This window comes from Talpa occidentalis, unplaced genomic scaffold, assembly GCF_014898055.3.
Source record: "Talpa occidentalis isolate TD23 unplaced genomic scaffold, MPIMG_talOcc4v2.1, whole genome shotgun sequence".
NCBI lineage: Eukaryota > Metazoa > Chordata > Mammalia > Eulipotyphla > Talpidae > Talpa > Talpa occidentalis.
Window position 1 is genome coordinate 52,477,087 of NW_026555331.1, and position 11,737 is coordinate 52,488,823.

The window sequence follows — 11,737 nt, forward strand, 5'->3', positions numbered from 1 at the left end:
GAGGCAATGTTTAAGGTAGGTTTTTAAAAAAGAGTTACTACTATCCACCTCCTTTGCTCTAGTCCCAGCAGCACAGATCTTCCAGATAGATCTAATTTTAAAATTTCTCTAGAACATTCATTAGTTAGATGTCTTTGGGCAAGTTAATTAATAGTTCTAAGGTTCAGATTCCTTATCTATAAGATAAGGTTGACAATATGGTAGCAGAGAAAGGTCTAGTTGTCCCCTAATATCTTCCTTTTTGCTGGGTATATGGGCACCCACTTAGGTGTGATTATATGACTAATTTCTGACCAATGAGCTCTGAGTAAAATGCATGTACTAGATTTCTGGTACTAGAAGCTGGTCCTTTACTTTTGCCCCTTTTCTTCATCCCATTCCTCTCTATTGATATTGCAGCTAGTGGCCAATTATAGAATAGAAAGAGTTTGGGTCTTTAGGACTTTCTAAAGAAAGCAAAAGAACTATGAAACCGGTCTTAGACTGCCTACCTTTGGACCTCTATGCAAAATAAATAAATATTTTTTTCCCTTTTAAAGACATTGTTATTTTAGGATTCTGTTACTCAAGATTGAAGCTAATTCTGCCTTGCTGGTTTGTTGTGAGTTAGATGATAATGTAAGTGCTTAGTGTCATCCCCAGTACTTAGTAAGCAACAAGAAATGAACTCTCTGGCTAATGTTGAGACAAAATTGGCAAAATTGTTTGACTCAGCTGAAGTTATTGAGTGTAGGAACAATAATAGATAGGTCTATGACATGTATTATTGATAAATTTACCTTCTTAACTCATTCTTCACTAAAATAACAGTTTTATCTTAATGCAATTTAGGTACCTGATGTGCATCAATAATGTTAGTGTGACATTCACTTTGTAACACACTTTAACTCATATTTGTAGTAAGACCTCAAATATGGCCAAGCAGAGAGGAATTTTGAGCCTGCCCCAAATAATTCTTTTTCCTTCATAAACATTTCCAAACTATATTAAGAAAATGCAGTCATCAGTGGTTCTTGAACAGTCATATTTTGTATGGACTACTATACTAATAGACAATCATACTCATCTTTAACTGAATATTGAGAGACTTTATTTTAGATATTGAAAGAAGAAATACTTTTTAGAAGACTATTACCATTATAATTCTGCCATTAGCTTCTTTGGTATTCCCTACTGTGAAGATCATTATTTTGAGACTTGGAAAGTCAGCAAAAAGGCATGCAGAACCTCCCCCACTACTGAATCAATTTTTTAAGACAAATTTTCCTCAGAAATATGGTGAAACACAGAGAAGGCATTCATAATGAGTTCCTCCAGCAAAAATTCTTTTTAATTATTCTGACATTGGAAAAAGAACTCACAGAGAAATACTGTTCACAGTAGATTCCATATAGCACTAGATAGTTATGTGTCATTACCAAAGTAACTAATAAGTCTCAATTTAAATGGAATGGGTTTTTTTTCCCCATCAAGGTGCTTCTTGAATTTAATTAATCACCAGACTATTTGAAGGCTTTTCAATAAATTCTATACTATAATCTCATTTTTTATTATTTTTAATTTTTTAAAGATTTATTTATACATACAAGAACTGGGGTGTAAGCCAGAGGTATGGGGGGTGAAGGGATTCACCAGAGAGTGGGTAGCAGACCAGGCAGATCTACTAAAATACACTGCTGAGGGGAGCATCAGGTGAGGCAGAAGACATCTGCTGTGCCATGTGGTTTGCTCCCTGGCCAGTGTTTAAACTAGTGCTGCAGTGGCTGGCAATTGCTTGATAGCGCTGTCTTTAACCCCTGCACCACCAAGGAGGCCCCTCTCATTTTTCAAATGACTATATGGGAAAGTTGGTTAGACTCTTTTAAGAAAATCTAAGCTAATTCAACAGGACAGTTAAAGAAGTTTTCAAATTAGACTTAAATTTAAGAAGTGTTAAGGAGGGATGGAAACCTGAACTAGCGAGATACTTAAGAATATAAGAAACATGGGTCAAGAAGTGGGAGAACCTGTGGACAAATTACCTACCAGTAATGACTGGTGGGGTGGTGGATTGGAAATAATAAAACATAGGACTAGGAATGCAAATTGTAGAGGGAATTGCAACTAATCCATTCATAATTGGTAATATCAGGATACAAAGGAAATCCTGCTTTACTCCTTTTTGTTCTTTTAGAGTGGCAAATAACCAAATAAACACCAAATGGTTAAAAGAAAAAGAAATAAATAATAACATTTTTACTTTCTGTATATATGGAAGATACACAGCACAACTGGATAACTTACCCTTGTGACTTCAGATGGCATCTTAAATAGCTTATCTAAAATAAGGGTAGTTGGGAGAAGAAAGGAAAAACTCAGTTAAGGAGTTTATGAAGAAAGCACAGCAACAAAAGGCATGTAGATTTTGAGTTTGTAGTGAAGAGATGGAAAGAGGTCTTTTTGAGAGCGATCCTTACAGAGAGAAGTATACATATAAATATCTTTTCCCAAAGCAATCTCCATGCAGTCTTCAGAGTCTTCATAGTTTGGTGTGGCAGGATTTTGCTCCCCTAGAGTAACAAAGTATTCTTACAAGGAAGTGAAAAATGAAGTGTTGACTTCACTGAGTGGATTCTATTAAACATAGATAGAAGACTTAATATCAATTCTTTATTTTTAGTTTTTTTTTTTATACAAGCACTGGGTACAGTCAGAAGCGCGGGAGGGTGAGAGAGTTCACCAGAGCCAGAGGGGAGAGCAGAGCAGGCAGACTGACGAAGTACACTGCTGAGGGGAGCAGCGGGTGGCAGAAGAGGTCTGCGTGCCATGTGGGACCTTCGCCAGCGGTCAGGGATTGAACCGGTGCTGCAGAGGCTGCTGGCATCTTTGCAACCCAGCACTCAACCGCTGCGCCACCAGGGAGGCCCGATATCAATTCTTTATGAATTCTTCCTTCAAACTTGTAGGTGAGAGTGTACTTCCCACTGTGGTTTCCCACTTCATTGAGGTCAGTATTACTCTGACACCAAAACCAGACAGATATATCACAAGAAAAGTACAGAGCAATACCCTATGTGATTAGAGATGAAAAATCTTCACCGGGAATCAGGAAGCCCAATTTAGGTATCATATAAAAAGATTATGTTTAATAACTAAGTGGAATTTATTCCAGAAATGCAAGATTGGTTGAACATTTAAAAAGTCAAGTAATTTCACCATATCAATAGAATAAAAATCAATAACCACATAATCATCTCAAAAGATGAAAAAATGAGCATTTGAAAAAATAGCCTCTTAATAAGAAATACAACAATCTAGAAAGAATAGCAAACTACCTTAAGCTGATAAAAGTCACAGAAAAACCCATAATTAACATCATAATTAATGGTGAAAGACTGGATACTTTCCTATAATCAGGAAAAAGATAAGATCAGGGCCTCCTTGGTTACCTAAGTGTTAAGTCTCAGCACTATCACCTCTCCACGGCTGTAGTTCAATCCCCAGCCACAGAGCTAACCTACATATGGTGCAGCAGACCTCTCCTGTCTTGCCAGCTGCTCCCCTTTGCAGTGTACTTCAGTAGATCTGCCTGTTATGCTGCCCACTCTGTCTCTGGTAAATCCTCTCACCCCCACACCTCTGGCCTATACCCCAGTTCTTCTACATAAAAATAAATTTAAAAATTTTGATTAAAAAAGTAAAAGATAAGATTGCCTTCTCACACTGCTTTTATATTCAACAAAAGAAGTTAAGCTATCTATATTGTAGATGACATGAGCTTGTCTATTGAAATTCCTAAGGAACACACACTGAGAACTAATCAACAAGTTCAAGGTTATAGGATACAAGATCAATATGCACAATCAATAACTTTTTTTAAGGAACTGGTTCTTGATTTCAAAAACCCACACGTCAACTTTCAATATCAAAATTTTCAGTATCAAAACAATTGCATTATTGGTTTCTCTCTCTCGAAAGAGACCACACCAAGGAGAATATATTTTAAGCCAATAAACTGCAAGAGGCACATGTCACAGGCCTTATAGAAAGCTCACTAAAAGGGGGGATTAGGTCAGAAAGGAATTTTTTTTTAATCAACACACAATCCACTGACTATCCAGACTCTCACAGCCAGATGAGGTGACCATTGCAACCCAACCCCAAATAAGAAAAGTTTCAAAATAATATAAAAAGTTTTGTACATAAATTTTTCAAGATTTCCAACACTAAGATCTCAAGTAAAATGCAGTAACACTTTAAGAGACAGCAACTTCAGACCCAAAAAAGGGTACTGAGTTTTATGGCTAAATAAATAGCAAAAACATAATTTTTTTATTTTTCTTTCAAGGAAGCAAGGGAGAAAATAAATGGTTGCCTCAACATTCTATGAGCAATTGAGAAGGGGGTCAAGAAACAAGGATTTGGTTGCAAGAGAGATACCTTAAAGCTCCTCCCGGAATCACCTGTTGGTTTGGCCTATACTCTGTATGGACCAAGGAGGTTGCCCATGATAGTTTTTCTCTGAGCTCTTTATAGCTCTGAGTAAGACAGGACTGTACCACTTCCCCTTCTCTATGCAGAGGACTATATATAGTAAGCTGTAAAGTTATCTTCTAAAAGTGAGGAAGGGGGCCTCCCTGGTGGCGCAAGGGGTTAAGCACCACACTACGAAGCAATTCGCAGCCTCTGCAGCACAAGTTTGATCCCTGGCCAGCCAGAGAGCGAAGCAGACCTCTCCTGTATCACCCACTGCTCCTCTCAGCAGTGTATTTCACTCAGTTTGCCTGTTCTGTTCCCCACTCTGTCACTGGTGGATCCTCTCACCCCCTATCTCTGGCCTGTACCCCAGCTCTTATATGCATAAATAAATAAATCTTTTAAAAAATAAAAATAAAAGTGAGGAAGGGATTACACTGCTTCTTCAGAATTATGAAATTATTTGGAATGTTTTAGAAATGGTTGTTATATCATCAATAACAGAAAAGGTTAATTACAAAATATGTAGGTCACAACGTGCTCTTAAAGACACTTTTGCATTGTGTTAACATTCCTTGAAATGTTATTCCCCAAAGCGCTTAGCCACTAGCCCAAATGGAATCTCTGGGGAAAGGCAGAGACTGTTTGACAGAAAAGAACCAGGTCTGGGAGTGGAAGGGCCAGCTAAGGGGAAAGCTGTCTCCCAGTTAAAAATCAGCACTCAATATAAAGGTCAGCTTCCAGCAGGTTGTCATCAGGCAGAGTTGGGATCAGAGGGAGGAACAGCCACCTCAGAGTCAGGTTGGGGTGCTCTATGTCACTCCTGTCAAACAGAGTCTGGTCCACCATCCTTTGTTCTCTTCTTTGGTGCATTTCAGTTTATCTTCCAAATCAATTGTCTTTTCCAGCATAGCTACAGACCTCTCAGTAAATTTAGCATGGGACTCTACTTCCTTGAGTTTATCAGCAACAATCTTTCTTTCTTCTCTCTTCCTCATATTTTCTCTTTCTTCTCTCTTCCTCTTTTTTTTTAAGAGTATTTTTTATCAGCCCCTTCAGGTTCTGGGCCACCAGTCTTATCTGCTCAATCTTTGACTGCCAGCTCAGTCAAAGACTGCCAGCTTGTTCTTCTGCCTGCTCCAAGAGCCCCTCAATAATTACCAGTAACCACCAGCTTTCCAGCCACTTCCTCATGTTTCCTATCTGCCTCTTCTGCAGTGCTCTTAGCTTCTTTGATTAGATTTCCTGGAGTCCCATCTTTCCTTCTCCTTTTAAGAATCTGTTTTCCAAACCTTCCTATCTCTCACTGTCAGCAACAGCTTTCTCAGCTTCCTCCAGTTTTCACAAGTTAGTGGCCAGGCGTTCCTGAAGGCTATCAAGCTCATCTTCAGCCAGCTGAAGAGCTGGACCCTGTTGTTCTGAGACCACCTCAACTTTAGTCTGTGCCCAGCCTGCCTGTCCCCCTCCACTTCCTGCTGGAGTCCTCGCCCTCTTCTGGGGACCATCCACCTGCCCAAGATCCGCCTGGATCGTGATATTGGTGATACCCGCCATGTTTCCCTGGCTGCTCCTGCATGTGCTCAGTTGCCTGCCTCCTCTACTCAGCATAGCAGCTGCTTCACAAGCCAAATAATGAAATTAAGAAAGTTTTCTACTTATAAGAACATCAAAAAGAGTCAAATACCTAGAAATAAATGCAAGAAGACAAGTGAAAAATGAATACTCTGAAAACTAAAAAAATGGTTGTATGAAGTTAAAAAAGATCTAAATAAATGGAAAGACATCCGTATTGATGACCAAAAGAGGTAATATGGTTAGATGGCAATTCTCACCAAATTAACCTATAGTGTCAATGCACTCCCTATCCGAATCACAGCTGTCTTCTTTGTCAGTATTAACAAAGTAATCCTAAGATGTATATGAAATAATCAAAACAATATTGAAAAATAAAAACAAAGTTGGAGGACTCAAACATTTTTCTGTTCCAAAACTAACTGCAATGCTACAAATAACCAAGACTATGCTGGAGTGGCATAAGGAGAAGATGGATAGAGAGACAGAGAGAGAGAGAGATTTATGTAGAATTGAAAAAAAACAACATAAACCCCTCATATTTATGGTCAATTGCTTTTTAACAAAATTCCCTAAACAATTTAATAGTTCAAAAATAATCTTTTCAATAAATCATACTGGGACAAAAGAATGAAGTTAAATCTCTACCTTACATACTATACAAAAGTTATCTCAAAATGGATCAAAGATTTTATGTAAGAGCTGTAAACTCTTGGAAGAAAACATAGTGGTAAATCTTCCTATCTTGGATTTGACAATAGTTTCTTAGCTAGGACACCAAAGGCACAAGCAGTCAAAGTATATACATGACTTCCTCAAAGTTACAAACTTTTTTTCTTCAAAGGTCACCATCAAGAATGTGAATGGACAAACCACAGAATGGGAGAAAGATATTTACAGATCATATCTGTGGCAAGAGACTAGTTTGGCTGGTTATTTGCCCATGAAGGAATGGATAAATTTTGGAGTTTTATTGGGAATATCCTTTCTTCAACCTCTCTCTCTCTCTCTCTCTCACACACACACACACACACACACACACACACACACTCTATGAAAAATCTTTCATGCTTAGTCTGCTTCCTTTACTTATGTGCATGTGCATGCAAATGACTAAATCCTTTTTGGAGTGTGTACCCCTTCACAGTTTTGGGTTACAAGTACTCCTCAGTTGAGCACTAACAGTGTGGCATTTCCTTTAAAAAAATTAAACATAAAGTTGCAACAAGTCCACTTCTAAGTATATATCCAAAAGAAATGAAAGTAGTCCCCCATAAAACTTATAAATTAATGTACAACAAAATATTCGCAATAACCAAAATACAGATATAATTCAAATGTCCATCAACTAATAAATGCATGAACAAAATGTGGAATATATTCATGGATGACCCTTGAGAACTATAACTAAGTAAATAAGTCACAGACACAGAAGGCACTGGACACCACATAGTATAGGATTCCATTTATATGACATGTTCAAAATAGAAAAATCTATAGATAAAGAAAGCAGATTAGAGGCAGCTTAAGGGTAGGTGTGAAGATGGGAGGATTGGGAGGTGATATTTAATGGGTGTAATGATGCTTTGGGGAATAATGAAAGTATTCTAAAATTGATGTTATGATGATTGCATGACCTGGACCCACTAAAAGTCATTTAATGCCTTTTTAAAAATTCATAGCTGCCTGTCTCACTGCAATGATAGAATCCTGCAAGGCAGGCACTGGCTCTGCCACAACCTCTTCCAGTTCCAATGCCCCTCCAAAACAAAAGAAACGGGGATTCCAGAGCCTCAGCAGTGAAGCAAGTGCAGATAGAGCGCTTAGTGGTATTAAAGATAATAAAATATTGTCAAGAGGGATGACAAGGAACTTAGGTGGTTCAAAGAGTGCTTTTGGGCCTAGTTATAGAAGATGGTCTTGAAATTACCAACTACTTTCCTTTCCTCCAGCATACGGCGGAAGATGCCAACTTTGACAAAGTCCAGTATCAGATGGAAATGATGTGAAGTCTCCACCACATAAACACTGACCATCTCCACATGGGCTGGTACCAGTCTACATGCAATGGCTCCTCCCTCACCCGGGCTTCCTGGATTCTCAGTTCGGTTTCCAGCATGCCATGGATGAATCTGTCATTCTCATTTACGATCCCATAGAATGTCTTTAATTGTTCTCTCTCATCAAAGGCATATATACTGACTCCTAAACTGATAGACATTTGTAAAAAGAAGGAATTTTCTCCTAAACTAGTGAAAAAAGTCAAGTATCACTTTTGAGAACATGGTTGATGAAGTGCGAATTGTAATTAAAAATTCACATCGGACCAACATCCTAATAAGAAGTTAGTCTTAGCAGATAAACATGAATTTTTCAGTCTTGCTAGGAGCAGTCATTTGGGGAAGAATCTATAGTTGCTGATAGAGTAGATGATGTGAGCCAAGATATAGTTAAATATAACACATATGTGAAAAACACGAGTAAACAGCAGCAGCAGAAACATCAGCGTCAGCATCATCACCAGAAGAACATGTAAGGCCAGAATCGTGGTGATCCCCACTCCCCAGGAGGATCTACCCAAACTCTTTAAACCACCCTGGCTCCTGCCAGGATGGATTCTCTGCTCACTGGAGGCCAAATTAACACTTATTGACAGGACATCATGGAATTCACTGCCCAAAACTTAGGCAAACTCCTTATGGCCTAGGTGCTAAAAGAACAGAGAAAAGGAAGTTTCCAAAAAGAATTGACATGGGCACTTGAAATTACATGGGGGCAACTTTTGGAAGAAATACATTTGCATATTGAAAAGTCTTTCCAGCCAATAATAAAATGAACATAAAACAAAAATAAATAAAAATTAAAAATCAATGCTATGTTTGAGAGAGATCACTCAAGTGGGAGTAGAAAGAAACAGAAAAAACATACCATTAACAGGTTTTTACTTTCTTGGGGAAAAGACATCTCATGCGCAGGTCTTTGCTTCCTTCACTCCCATGATGATTCCCTTCAAATATTAAAACACACTCAGTTTTCAAATCTGTGCTTGCTAAATTGATAAATATGCTACAAGGTGGAGCTAAAGAAGAAGGAATCAGAAATGGAGCTCCCAAGTATTTAAGATCATTTTTATTATTTAACTGAGCAAGGGAAAAGGACCATTTCTGAATCTTAAAGTTCAAGAATTTAAACTTCTCAGCAAGAGGTACTTAGCCAATATAGAGCCTTACACTAAATAGTGAATGCATTTCTGTTTTATACCTAGAACATAGTAGTCCAATGGATGTTATAGAAATGGCCAAGAAAGACACTGTAAGATGAAAAAAATAACAAATTATCTTAAACCAGTGATAGGGAAAAAATTTATAATAAAGAGACAGAAATACCTCAATCATTTAAGAAGACAGTAAACTTCTGAAATGGGTAATGATCATCTTCTGTCCCTTTCAGGGAAAAAATATAGAAAGAAAAAAATAATAAATTGTAAGGCTATATAAAAGATTGAGAATATTACATATTAAGAATATTAAAAAATACAAAAATGAATTAATGCAATCTTTTGGACATCAACCCGTTCAAAGAATAAAAATCATACAATCATGTTGACAGATGTAGAAAAAGCATTTGACCAAATCCAGTACCCATCCATGATAACAGCTCTCAACTAACTAGGAATAGAAGGGGATTTCCTAACCATGGTGAAGAATAAAAATGAAATTATACAAGCTATATAGAAACCAAAGCCAAAATAAGTTACTACTCATGCAAAAATTTGCAAAAGTACAATAGAAGAAAGCAAGATTAAGGAAAAGGAAGTGAAAGAGAACAAGAGAAATTAAGGAAGTAAAACAAAAAATAAAAGGAGCAGTCCTCAGTGTGCAAAATTAAAAAATAAAGGCCAAACAGTCATCAGAAGCATCACTTAGGACTGCCTCATTCTTCCAACCAGTTCTAGCCAGAGAAATCTGGTTTCTCAGATCTAGAGAGCTCCTATTCTTTGTCCTAGGGAATAATTAGGAAGTTGAGAAGAAATAAAGCCAAGATTTAAGGATTACTAACTGCCATCTTACAAGAATGATGATTAAAATATCGTGGTTAAGAATCAAGGTCCTGTAGCCCCTTTGAGTGCTGATTACAGAGTGATTAGTAGGGATTACAGTGAGATTAACAATGTTTGCAAGGAAGATGATTTGATTCATTTCAGGCATTAGGGACAGAGGTGACAGATGGTTTAGTTATACCAAGAGAAACTGTAAAACATATAGAGTAAAAGACAGTTGGGTTTTTAAATTCTTTGTCATTCGAAAAAGAACAAATAGCTCTGGATGGGCCAGGACATGTTTAAAGTTGTATAGTCTTAGGTCATACCTTTTCAATTTGTCAAGAGTGTGAAAATGATGTGATTCATTTCTGTCTGTGCAGAATGGGGAGATCAAGATAACAAAAACATTAAGGCTAGGGTGCCCATTTTGTCCTTTATGTTAATTAAAAGCCCTTTGATGAGAATTTATAATGTGAACTAACTTGCTTGGTTTGCTATTTAGACAGGTGTAGATGGAAATAGAATAGTTTAGATGATAAAACTAGTACTTGCATATGCAGATGACATGTTAATGATTTTATCAACTGAGGAGTCTGTGAAAACATCCCTTGAATTTTTGAAGCATATGTTTGAAGCAGCTGGTTCTAAAATAAGTTTAAGAGCAGCTATGTACTTGATAGGGCTGACAAATATGAACAGGTGAATGTCTTGGAAGAAGCTGTTGTTTAAAAATGGACCAATTGGGAGTTTAGGAGGAATTTTGGAGTCAAAGCAATGAAAAACACCAAACAGAAAATAGATGTTGCAGATAAGAGAGTTTCTATCTAAAAGTTTTGGAAGTTCTTTTATTGTACTGAATGTGTTGTTAATCAAAAAATTTTTCATTGCCTTGAGCCATATGGAAATGATTTGCTATGTTTCTTATTTTTTCTGTCCATTTGCAAGGTTATGTTTGAGGGAACTGGCAAAATGCCTTTAAAAAAACACTATCTTTATAAAGATACTTTAATGAGCTGATTGAAGACAGGATTCTTTGTATGGCAAACATGAAGGAAGTGTTTGTCTTAACTTGTAAGAAGAATATATATAAAAAAGAACATGACAGAAAAATTCTCAAAGAATTCTGTCTCTGAGTCACACATAGGAAGCACATACACTATTTAGAATTTTGTATAAGAGCCATTCCACTCAATACAGTTAGTAGCCATTTTGTTGTAATTTTTTGAAAAATTTTATATGATCAAGAAACTTACTGATACAGAACTATTAAAAGGCAACTGAATTCTCCCTGGAGGGAAAATGAAGTAGGGGAACAGATCAGGAGCTGAAAGTCAAGAAATCTAGTTTCCGCAACCAGTTTTACCACTGGTTGTCACTCATGCTTTCCCTGCCATATTTTCTTCTCCTTAAAAAAGAGCACTGATGGGCCTCCCTGGTGGTGAAAGAGGTTAAGATGCAACCTATGGAGCTATCCGCAGCCACTGAAGCATGAGTTCAATCCCCCGCCAGCCAGGGAGCAACCCACATGGCGCAGCAGACCTCTCCTGACTTGCTTGCCACTCCCCTCAGCAGTGTATTTCAGTCAATTTGCCTGTTCTGCGTCCCTGCACCTCTGGCCTGTACCCCAGTTCTTGTATGCATAAATAAATAAATCTTTAAGGGCGCCCC

At 37.5% G+C, this 11,737-nt stretch overlaps 2 pseudogenes; one reads left to right on the forward strand and one right to left on the reverse strand.

Annotated features, from left to right (window-relative positions):
• Positions 1–5,169: 5,169 nt before the first annotated feature.
• Positions 5,170–6,009, reverse strand: LOC119249700 (tropomyosin alpha-3 chain-like; annotated as a pseudogene).
• A 264-nt stretch (positions 6,010–6,273) lies between these two features.
• On the forward strand, positions 6,274–8,863 carry LOC119249707 (eukaryotic translation initiation factor 3 subunit H-like; annotated as a pseudogene).
• The last annotated feature ends 2,874 nt before the right edge of the window (positions 8,864–11,737 follow it).